The following is a 9,604-nucleotide window of genomic DNA, read 5'->3' on the forward strand; positions in this document are numbered from 1 at the left end:
AACATTTTCTGTAAACACCAGAGATGGTTGTGTGGGGAAATCCCACGTCCCACCAGATCAGCAGTTTTATGAAATACTAAGACCGCCCCATCTGGCACCATCAACCACTGCTGTGTTTAAACTCACTTTAGTTTGAACTTCAGCAGGTCGTTTAGATCATGTCTACCTGCCTAAATGCACTGAGTTTCTACCATGTGATTTCCTGATTAGATAGTTATTCTAATGAGCATTTGAACAAGTAATGTATTAGACTGGCTGGTGGATCTATTTACTATATGCAGTCCTTGGTCAAATCAACTCAAGCGCCATATACCAGTTTCGAGCAGGTTATGCGTCAAACAATGTATTTCCCTTAAGCATTCAAATCTGTGAATCCTCAAGTTGAATGAGGCTGAGTGTCCACTTGGTCCTGGACTAAGAAAGTATTATTGTTGTTATTATTGTTAGTGTTATTAGATTTTTTACACTTAAGCTTCTGTACAGTATATAGCTATGAGAGATAACTTGTTTCATTTTGTTCCCAGTCTCTGTACTTTCTTCTAATACCTTGTTTAGCAGACAGAAATCAGTCTGGTATCAGTCTTTTTCATCTAACTGTCAACAATAAAGCAAATATGCTTATTCCCCAAAATGTCAGACTTTTCTCTTGTTTGGCTGAAGATTGTTTGGTCTAGTTTATTTGCAGCACAGAGTTTAAAGGTCCAAGAGAAGTATTTTATATAATTCAAAACAACATAGACACTGAATTCCTCAAAATTAAGTTCATTTGAGGAGAGATCAGATTGTACAAATATCAAAGTCTTTTGGAAGCTGGCTGAATATTATCCAGTCTGTTGCAAACACAGTGGGCGGCCTTATCCTGTGGTGATATTAACCATTCATGCTTTCATAGCTATAAGATGGAAAGAAAATCCTCAGTTTAGCAGAGACGAGCCCTAGAAGGATAGGTCTTTTTTTGTGTGCGTGTGTTGCTGCTGCGGCGGAAATGTAACGGAGCTAATAACGCCGGATCAAAAGCTTTCTGATCTAGTTGCCAAAAGCCACAGGGCCTAGTAGGCAGCCGAGGTTTGCGCTGCTCCAACTTTGGGGACGGTTTCAATGGGCTGCTCCTGGGTGACCGTGCATTGTCTGCCCTTCAAGTTGGAAAAGCAAACAAATAAGGCTATGCTGCCTCCCGCTGTGAGGTCGACTCATTTGTTCCACTTGTCCGGCTGATGGATTTGGTTTTATAAAATTTGGCTTTTTTTAGCCTCCTGCTAATTAGTTAAGGGAAAAAACACGCACTCCACACATTTCGTCCAATTTGACTAGCCTCTTTTTTTCCTCCTTCTAAATCGCCCTCTTGTGATCATCTTCACAGACTGTGCATCCACAGCATGGTTGCACTCGGTCTATGAATTAGGCAGAGCCTGAGTGGCCTGGAGGGTCTAGTCACCCTGTAGGAGGGTCTATGAGCGTAACAGATTAGGCGGGGCTCCCTGGTGTGTACTGCCATGCGCCCATGTGTGAATACTCTGTCTGTCATCAGCAGTAAGGCAGTGGCATGGGTGGATCTATCAGCAAATCCGACTTGCATGGAGAAAATTCTTATGTCCTGGCAGAAAAGGCTGGGATGGGCTTCCCCCCCTCTCTCCCACTTTCCTTTTACATTATTTCAGGCCCCAGGAGAGTATTCTCCATCATGTCAATGTAATGTAGCACACAGAGGCAATCATGCAGCCTCTCTGGCCTCGAGGCTGCCTGCTCAGAGGAGAAAATGCAGCTTTAGCACTTAATCATCTCACCAGTACCTGGTGCACCAGTCTATGAGAAGGTTTTCCACACAATATGAAAGCAGATCGTTAATGGTGGCTGTGTTGTTGTGTAGTCCCCAATGGTTAAGGGGCTTCTCCATTGACACCCCACCACACACACACACACATACACACACACACATAGTTGAAGATCAGTGAATACTCAGACCTATGCGTATGTCAGTCCAAACCACGCGGAAAAACACCACAGCTGGGCGCCAATGTTACATGCAGACACCTGCTGAAACATTTGGATTCATGACTCCCGTCTCCTCACTGAGGAGCGCACTGCAATCAGAGTCATTCTAGTGTGATCAATGCCACACCGCTGAGGAAGACCATGCATGCTGAAGCAGTGATGTGGGGCTTTATTGATATTGCCTTGCATGCATACCAGACATTGGTGTTTCAGAGCTGCACGTATCACATTTGATAGGAAGTGGATGCGATACTGCCTTAATGTGCTGGTCACACTGGTTGGGAAGGCCAATGACAGGAAGGGGGAAAAAGCGCATGTGTGTACATGCATAGAAATGAACAGAGCAGTGTGTGTATTATCAAGTGATTGATCGGCTACACGCATGGCTCCAAGGGAAGACATAGGGAGAGGTCAAACAAGACTGTTCCAAATAGACCTGTCGGAATGAGCCTCGGGGAGGCCTAACTGGTTAGACAAGGGCAATACTTTTTTACCACAAGTGCCCTTGCTTTACTGTGCACGGGCTGGACAAGCCCATGTATTATTCACTGGTCTCACTGGGTGATAAATGGGAGGCCTCCATTCTAAGCAATGGAATATTCACACGAGTGCTTATCTCTTTTAATCCCATGACTGCAGGCCAAGTCACTGAATTAGTGGGCAAGGCATAACAGTGCCATTTAAACTGCAGGGGCAAGGTTGTTTAACTAGGAGCTATTTCCAAAAGCTCTTTTTTGATGAATACGTCTGGCGGCGTTAGCTAGTGTTCTTTTTAGGGCGTACAGTATTTAAAAAGAACACGTGTTTTTATGCTTTGGAATAAATCACAGTTATGCCCGTGCACTGTATATTACCTGTAGCAGTTTGTTTACCATCTGTGCGCTCATTTATTTCCCTTCCCCTCTGTGTTTTATCTACAACATAAAACCAAAGAATGCACATATCTGTCAGCACGTGGTTGTTTTTATTAAACTATTGCTAACACCAGCAACCGCATGGCAATATTTTAATGGCTAACTCGTGTCATCTCATAGAACTCGCAGCGACGAGTTTCTTTTATTTTGGGCTATAAAAAGATAATTAAAAAAACTTCACACTCTTATGTCTGTATATAAGAACATGATGCTTGGGGGTCTGTAAATGTACAAATAATAAGGAAGAGAATGAAAGCTTTATTGATCCATTAAGGAAACTCTCTCCATGTATTTACTTAGAGTGAGTATATATAAAGCTATACATAAGTGAGTGCCTTGATCGGAACAGGATTATTAACCTACGGTGTTATTGATGGTGGGAGGAACCAGAGCTCCCAGAGGGATTCTGCACTCAAATGGGAGAACGTACAACAACTCCAAATCTCTGGCCAAGTTCGAACCCATATTTCTTTTCTTTTTACTTACAACGGAGCATCTGTAGTGACTGTTTTATGCCTGTGTTGTTTTTGAATTTAGCCAAATCCCTCTCAGTGCCTTATGAACATGTGTCAAGCATGATACTTTGTGAGCATTAGTCAAGGCTTCTAACGCTTTTAGCAGCTTCTTGCCTCTGAGAGTTGTGTTTCTTTTCCCTCCACACATAATTTATTTGAACCAATTTGATTTTATGTTCATATCAGGAGCTTAATACACATTCAGATCCTTTTACTTACAGAATAAGATTATTCTTTGCTTAACTTCATAGAAAAGATGCTTGCGCAAACAAATAAAGGCCTCAGATGCAAAAAAGAAGTTGTTCAGTCAAAGGATAGCATTTTGCAAGGGATACTGTAACATTTCAATCTCTATCTAAGGAAGGAAAAGAAGCCAGTCAAAGGCTAAAAGCAAACTCTTGTACAAACTCTTGCTTTAACCAGTCTCAATCTAGGTTGTTTCTGATTTAAATGCATGACCTGTTTGTTCACAGGGCCAGTGGCGCAATGGATAATGCGTCTGACTACGGATCAGAAGATTCTAGGTTCGACTCCTGGCTGGCTCGAAGTGTGTTTTTGACACTTGATTTGAAGGAGGAGGTGGAATAATCAGGATATGAAGAAAGAAAGAGGTTAGCTTAGGTTAGGGATAGCGATTAAAAGGAGCTAACAAGTGGAGAGCGCTACTTAAAGCTGACAACAGTGATGGACAAAAGATAGATGAAGAGTGAAACTTTCAATAACAAGGGTTATTTCCAGAACTGTAGAAACTACAGAGGATACAGTTGAGGAACCATACCGTGCAGATATGGGAAAGAGTAAGCATTATTAAGGCATCATGCAAAAAAAAGGAGAGCACACTTGTTTTGTGCTGATGGAGAAGGTCAGAAAGAGCTTCACTGTTTCTTCATGTTTCTAGAAAAAGGATATGATAAGAAGGCAGAAGAGGGACTGTGGTACTGCATAGAAGCAGGATGTGGGTGCAGGACAGGCAGGGACAGAGCGAGACTGTTGTCATCAGTACATCAGTTTGTAAGTGGCATTTTGAATGTTCACATTACAACTTACAAGATGTGATTAGTGACATACCACAAGTTATTTTATAAGCATCTGCACTGTAGACCTACCTTAACTTTACCTTACATTACCTTAGAGCTAATATAGCTACTGTATAAAAAAAATAATCAATGTACTGTTCAACAAACTACTTCCTGTCTTGCTAAAAAAATCCCAATAACTCCCTGCAGCCCTGCCGTGGTCATATTTCAGCAGTTTGGAAGAAGCAGTAGTACAACTACACCGCCAGCCTTTGTTTTCCCTGCACAGAAACTGGATGTCTGCCATGGAGCTTTCTAGAATACTAATGACAGTGGTTAGCGAGTCAAAGTTACTGACCTGAGGTGCCGAGATAGAGCACAGAGCAAGGAGTGGTGGAGCTGAAGCTCAGCCATAATAAGACTGGAAATGTCATAGTTTATTACCTCTGGTGTGGATTGCACTCCACAGGTTGTGGCTGATAGCGAACTCCACTCATTTCCTATTCATCCTGCTGTATGGATTAAGGGTGGATGATGACGGGGGGAATCTCGACAGTCAGTGCAGACGGGGAAAATGTTTTGCATTCTTTCTCCCCTGTTGGAAACATGTCTGAAAGGCATGCTGTAGTTAGTGTTGGACTCCAGAAGAAGCTCTGTTTAGTGGATTGGCAGAGAAGGAGCACCTGAACAGCCTCTGGAAGCAGCGTGTCTGGGTTTTTTGGTTGTTGTTTTTTTTTTTTTACTTCTTCATCCCATTGTTCACCTGCCCTTTTTTCTCTTGTTATGTTTTTGTTTGTTTCATTTTGGAACTAACCATGTTTCTGGCAGCCCATTTCTCCCATTTTCTCTGCCCATCATCTCCCAACTTTTCCAGTTTCATTTTAATTCTGTTCCACCCTCTTCCTTCTCTCTCTATCGCCTTGTCTCTCTGCAGGTGGGGAGGCTTGGAAGAAAAAAAAACCTGAAAGAAAAAATGAAAGAAAGGCGGCTATGCTTCTTTTATGCCCCTCATGCCTTTCCACGAACAAGGCGAGGGTTAGACTTGTCAGGCAATTAATGTACCTGCACATGGCTACAAGGAGCCTCTCCATTAAAAACAAAGACAATTCATTCATGGATTGGAGGATACCCCCCCCCCCCCCCCCCCACACACACACACACACACACACACACACACACACTCCTTCATTTGTATCAGGGTTAGAGTAATTACCCCCCGTGCAGCTAATCTATTTCTGCAGCTACTGATTCATCTTCTGCATCTTCTCAATCTGTTTGAGGTGGTCTCTCATATTTAATCTTTTTTTTTTTTTTCAAAAGTCACTTTTTATTCAGTTTTTTTTTTTAAATCACTGATTGCAAAATCTTTGATTTTCAACATGAATTTCAGCCGCTCTAAGAGTTTAGCTGAAGCCCGGGCTTTAATCCTTACCGTACCTCAACCACTTGGTAATAATCCATGCGCAGAGATTCATGCATTAATGCAACAAGGTATAAATATTAATCATAAAACGCAAATTAACATTGAAGCAGATTATAGATAAAAGCACCCGTGAGAAGAAATGAGGGGTGAAACTTTTTTAAGTCGGAAAACTTTTGAAATTTTACAGAAAAAGGTAAATCCGCACAAAAAGAACTGAACAACAATGCAATGCTTCACACACACGCTGCTCAAGTGTAAAATTAAAACATTTATTATATGTCAGTGCATCTCTTTTTCCCCCTCCTATCACGCGATTCCTATCTTCACAACTCCTGAATTTGTGTGTCTGTATAACATTGTTCTCCTAAAAATGCTTTTTAGAAGGTTTAAATTGAACAGCTACTGAATACACACGTTTCCAAGATAATATCCAAAGTCCAAATGCTGCCTATTTTTTGTGGAAGAGCAACATTGCCATCTATCACTGAGAAACAGTAATGCAGCACACACAGAAAAAAAAGAGTTGCATGTAAGCTGTTAAAAGGTGGGTTTTTTCTGATGTCTATGAAAACCTCAAAGCATCCAACTAACCTTTTAATATTTCTCCTGCACAAACAACACTGTTTTTATCTTATCTGTCTGTATTCTATAGCACAAAAACCTTAAACATCACCGTTACAACAGCACGAGGAAGCTAGATAAGCCAAAATAATGAACAGACAACAACAACAAAGGGGTTCATCTACACCAACCTCCTATCCCTCTGTGTGCAGTTCTGCTACGGTGGCCTCAGATGGGAATACTCCACGTTCAGTGTGAGATTTATTCATCCTATTTACTTCCAGGTGTTTTATTTTCATGGGTTGAGGTGATGCTGCACATTGGTCCTGTCCTAAAAGTCCCACCAATGGCTTGTGTGGATGTGATTTCATTTATCCCGGCTAATTCACTGAAGTGTTCGGGTTATTTAGTGGCCTGCCAGTGTGAGAGATCACAAATGAAGATGGCCAGAGTGCTTTTATTTGGTGCTGTGTTTGCAGTGGTGGCATCATTGTGTGATGTGCGACTTTTTCCCCCCTTGTTTTTATTAGCATGCAAATGTATAAAGCACATCCATGTACAAAGACACCGTCGTCACCACGGGCAGAGATAGTTTCTTTCCTAACCATAATTTCATGCATAATGTCACAGATCTGGATGCCGCGCGGCCCAACTGTTCTCCCGTGAATCCTAATTCCACATTCAGATCGCTTTATTTCTGAGACGCCTCTGTAAATCGTGCCCTTAATTAATCGGAATGATGCATCGATTCCAACTTCCCTCTTCCCTCTTCCCTTTCCTCGACAATTTTAAAGGGCTTGCGAGGAGCGCGTGAGGAAATGGAAACACAATCAAAGCAGTGGAACTACCCAGGGAAAAAAAAGGATACGACTTTATCAGATGTAGCATTTGATTACCCCGCCTGTGCATAAAAATCTGCAGAGAAGAATTCGAAAATGTTAAAACTATGTTCAAGTGCATGTCTGTAAATGCACATCTACCAATCAGAAGTTCCAGCGGGTCTCAGCCGCCTATTTTTCAAGCTTAGTTTGCCAGGTTTTCTTTGGGGGAGCTTTTTTTTTCCAGCTTTGGCTACCTTCTGGTCTACTTTCCCTTCCCTCCATCCTTTGCTCTTCAGCTCTAACAGCCCCTGACAGCTGGAGATGAAATAGAAATTTTGATATCAAACACCTACACAAAGGAGGGCTGACCTTTGATCAGCGTGCTGTTTGATGTTGTGACATAAAATTTGCATCATGGGAGCCCTGGCAGCGGACGTTACCGCAAAAAGGGGTAATGCCAGAGCCCTGTCAGGGAGCCGCGAAGGTCAAGGGCCTATTAGGAAGGAACAAGCCCTCTAATCCCACACAAGGGCCCTGCAAAGCATTTGATGTTCAATGCACAGAAATAGAATGAAAAATTGAGCCCTGAGAAAAGAGCAAAGACGTTAAGAGGTTATTTCGTATCAGCCGCTGAGTGAACAGGATAGGCAGGGCATTATAGAATTGTTCTTATTATACTTGATGTTGTGTTTAGATCAAAAAAATTCATAACCTCAGCTGGTCAAACAAGATTACGCTCTGTAAGTCAGTAGCTCTCGCCTATTAAAAGCGATAACCTGCGTGTCTTTAAAGCATTTCGTACTACACAGATCCTCGCCAGAAAGAACACTGGCGTCCTCTCTCAGGTGTGTGGCGGCGCGGGCTACTTTAGAGCATATGGCACGCTCCGTCTGAATGTTGTCTATTGATCTGTGGACAGGTTGATCAGTGGAGCTCTGAAGCTCTTTAATTATTCAAGCTGGCACGTCATTTTTCATGCTCGCTGTTATTCCACAAGACCAAAAATAAATCTGTCACTCCCACTTTCCATCTTTCATCTGGCCATCGGCTTGCAGCCTCATTAGCTGCACAGCACAGTTGAAGGAGGAAAGGAAAGGAAAGGAAAGGAAAGGAAAGGAAAGGAAAGAGAAGTTGACATACATTCCTCATCCCTTGTTCAGCACACACTGTTTAACAGGTCTGCTGCACTATGTCAGACAATCATTTGATCTCATTTCAGGCAATATCATCATCTTTCCTCTCGGTCCTGTAATCAATATTTCAGTTACATTTTTGCTCTCACTTTAAAGCGCGGTTGTGATGCATGCCAAATACTTTTATAATACGCTGAAGACAGTGTTTTGTTTGGTTAATTTATGACAGTTACTCATATCAACTTTGACTTTTTAAGGGAACATCCTGAAAAATGCGTTTGATTTACTCCCTTACAGGTTTTTCCTCATATTACTCCACCCCTGCACATCTGCAATGAAGCGCTGTCCAGAAAAAAACACAGAGGGATACGCTTATATTACTTTTAAATATGTAAGCTTGACTTGAGAAAATCTGTTTTACTTTGGCTTTGACTGAAATTAAACGTGGATTTTTTTCCACAGAAGGAGACTTTCTGTTTGTCGTCACATACACTGACATGGTGTGTAAGATGATATAGCTTTTATTAGTCCCACATTGGGAAATTCACATTATCACAGCAGCAAAAATGAAAAGGAACAAAATAAACAGATGCAGCAATAAAAAAAATAACCTATTTGAAATATACACTAAATGAAGCAGAGAGGAAAGTCTACATTACACAATGTAGAAAGAAATATCACTTAAATATAAGCGCAGTGGTTCAATGTGAATAGAAGAAGTATGAAAATCTTGACAATGTTACCTAAAGTCTATCTAACTAATATTCACATACGCAGTACAAGTTAATACAGTAAAATTCTACTTTTTGAATATTTAATAATCTCTCATTAATTTTAAATTATTATTCCTGGTGGATTAATGTCTTTTCCCCATTAAAGCAAAATTAAGAACCTTAAGAACTAACATTAGCATTGACATCAGCTTAGACCGATGCTCAAAAATGATACAGTAACTTGTTTAATGTTGTCTTACAGTTACCTGCTTGTGTTGAATCTAGGTGCAAGCCCTGATCAGTGCATCGTCTTTTTCATTGTCTATCCCATAATCACTGCAATCACTGGTCCAATCTGATATAAGGCACACTACTTAAACTGTGCTTAAATTGCTGCTGCTGCCTGTGCACGCTGCTTTGCAACCCCCCATCCATTTAGCTCCTCCTGTTCGTGCTGTTTTCATGTCTGTTTTTTTCTGTTCTGTGCTCAGCATCGGTTTTCCTCTTTTCTTAGTG

The 9,604-nt window shown here is 41.4% G+C and overlaps 1 non-coding gene across 1 annotated transcript; it reads left to right on the top strand.

Moving 5' to 3' along the window:
• The first annotated feature begins 3,893 nt into the window (after positions 1-3,893).
• Positions 3,894-3,966, top strand: trnar-acg (transfer RNA arginine (anticodon ACG)). The gene has a single exon. It is a non-coding gene; the product is annotated as a tRNA-Arg (tRNA).
• The last annotated feature ends 5,638 nt before the right edge of the window (positions 3,967-9,604 follow it).

This window comes from Neolamprologus brichardi, chromosome 5, assembly GCF_056152115.1.
Source record: "Neolamprologus brichardi isolate AB-2024 chromosome 5, ASM5615211v1, whole genome shotgun sequence".
Taxonomy (NCBI): Eukaryota; Metazoa; Chordata; class Actinopteri; order Cichliformes; family Cichlidae; genus Neolamprologus; species Neolamprologus brichardi.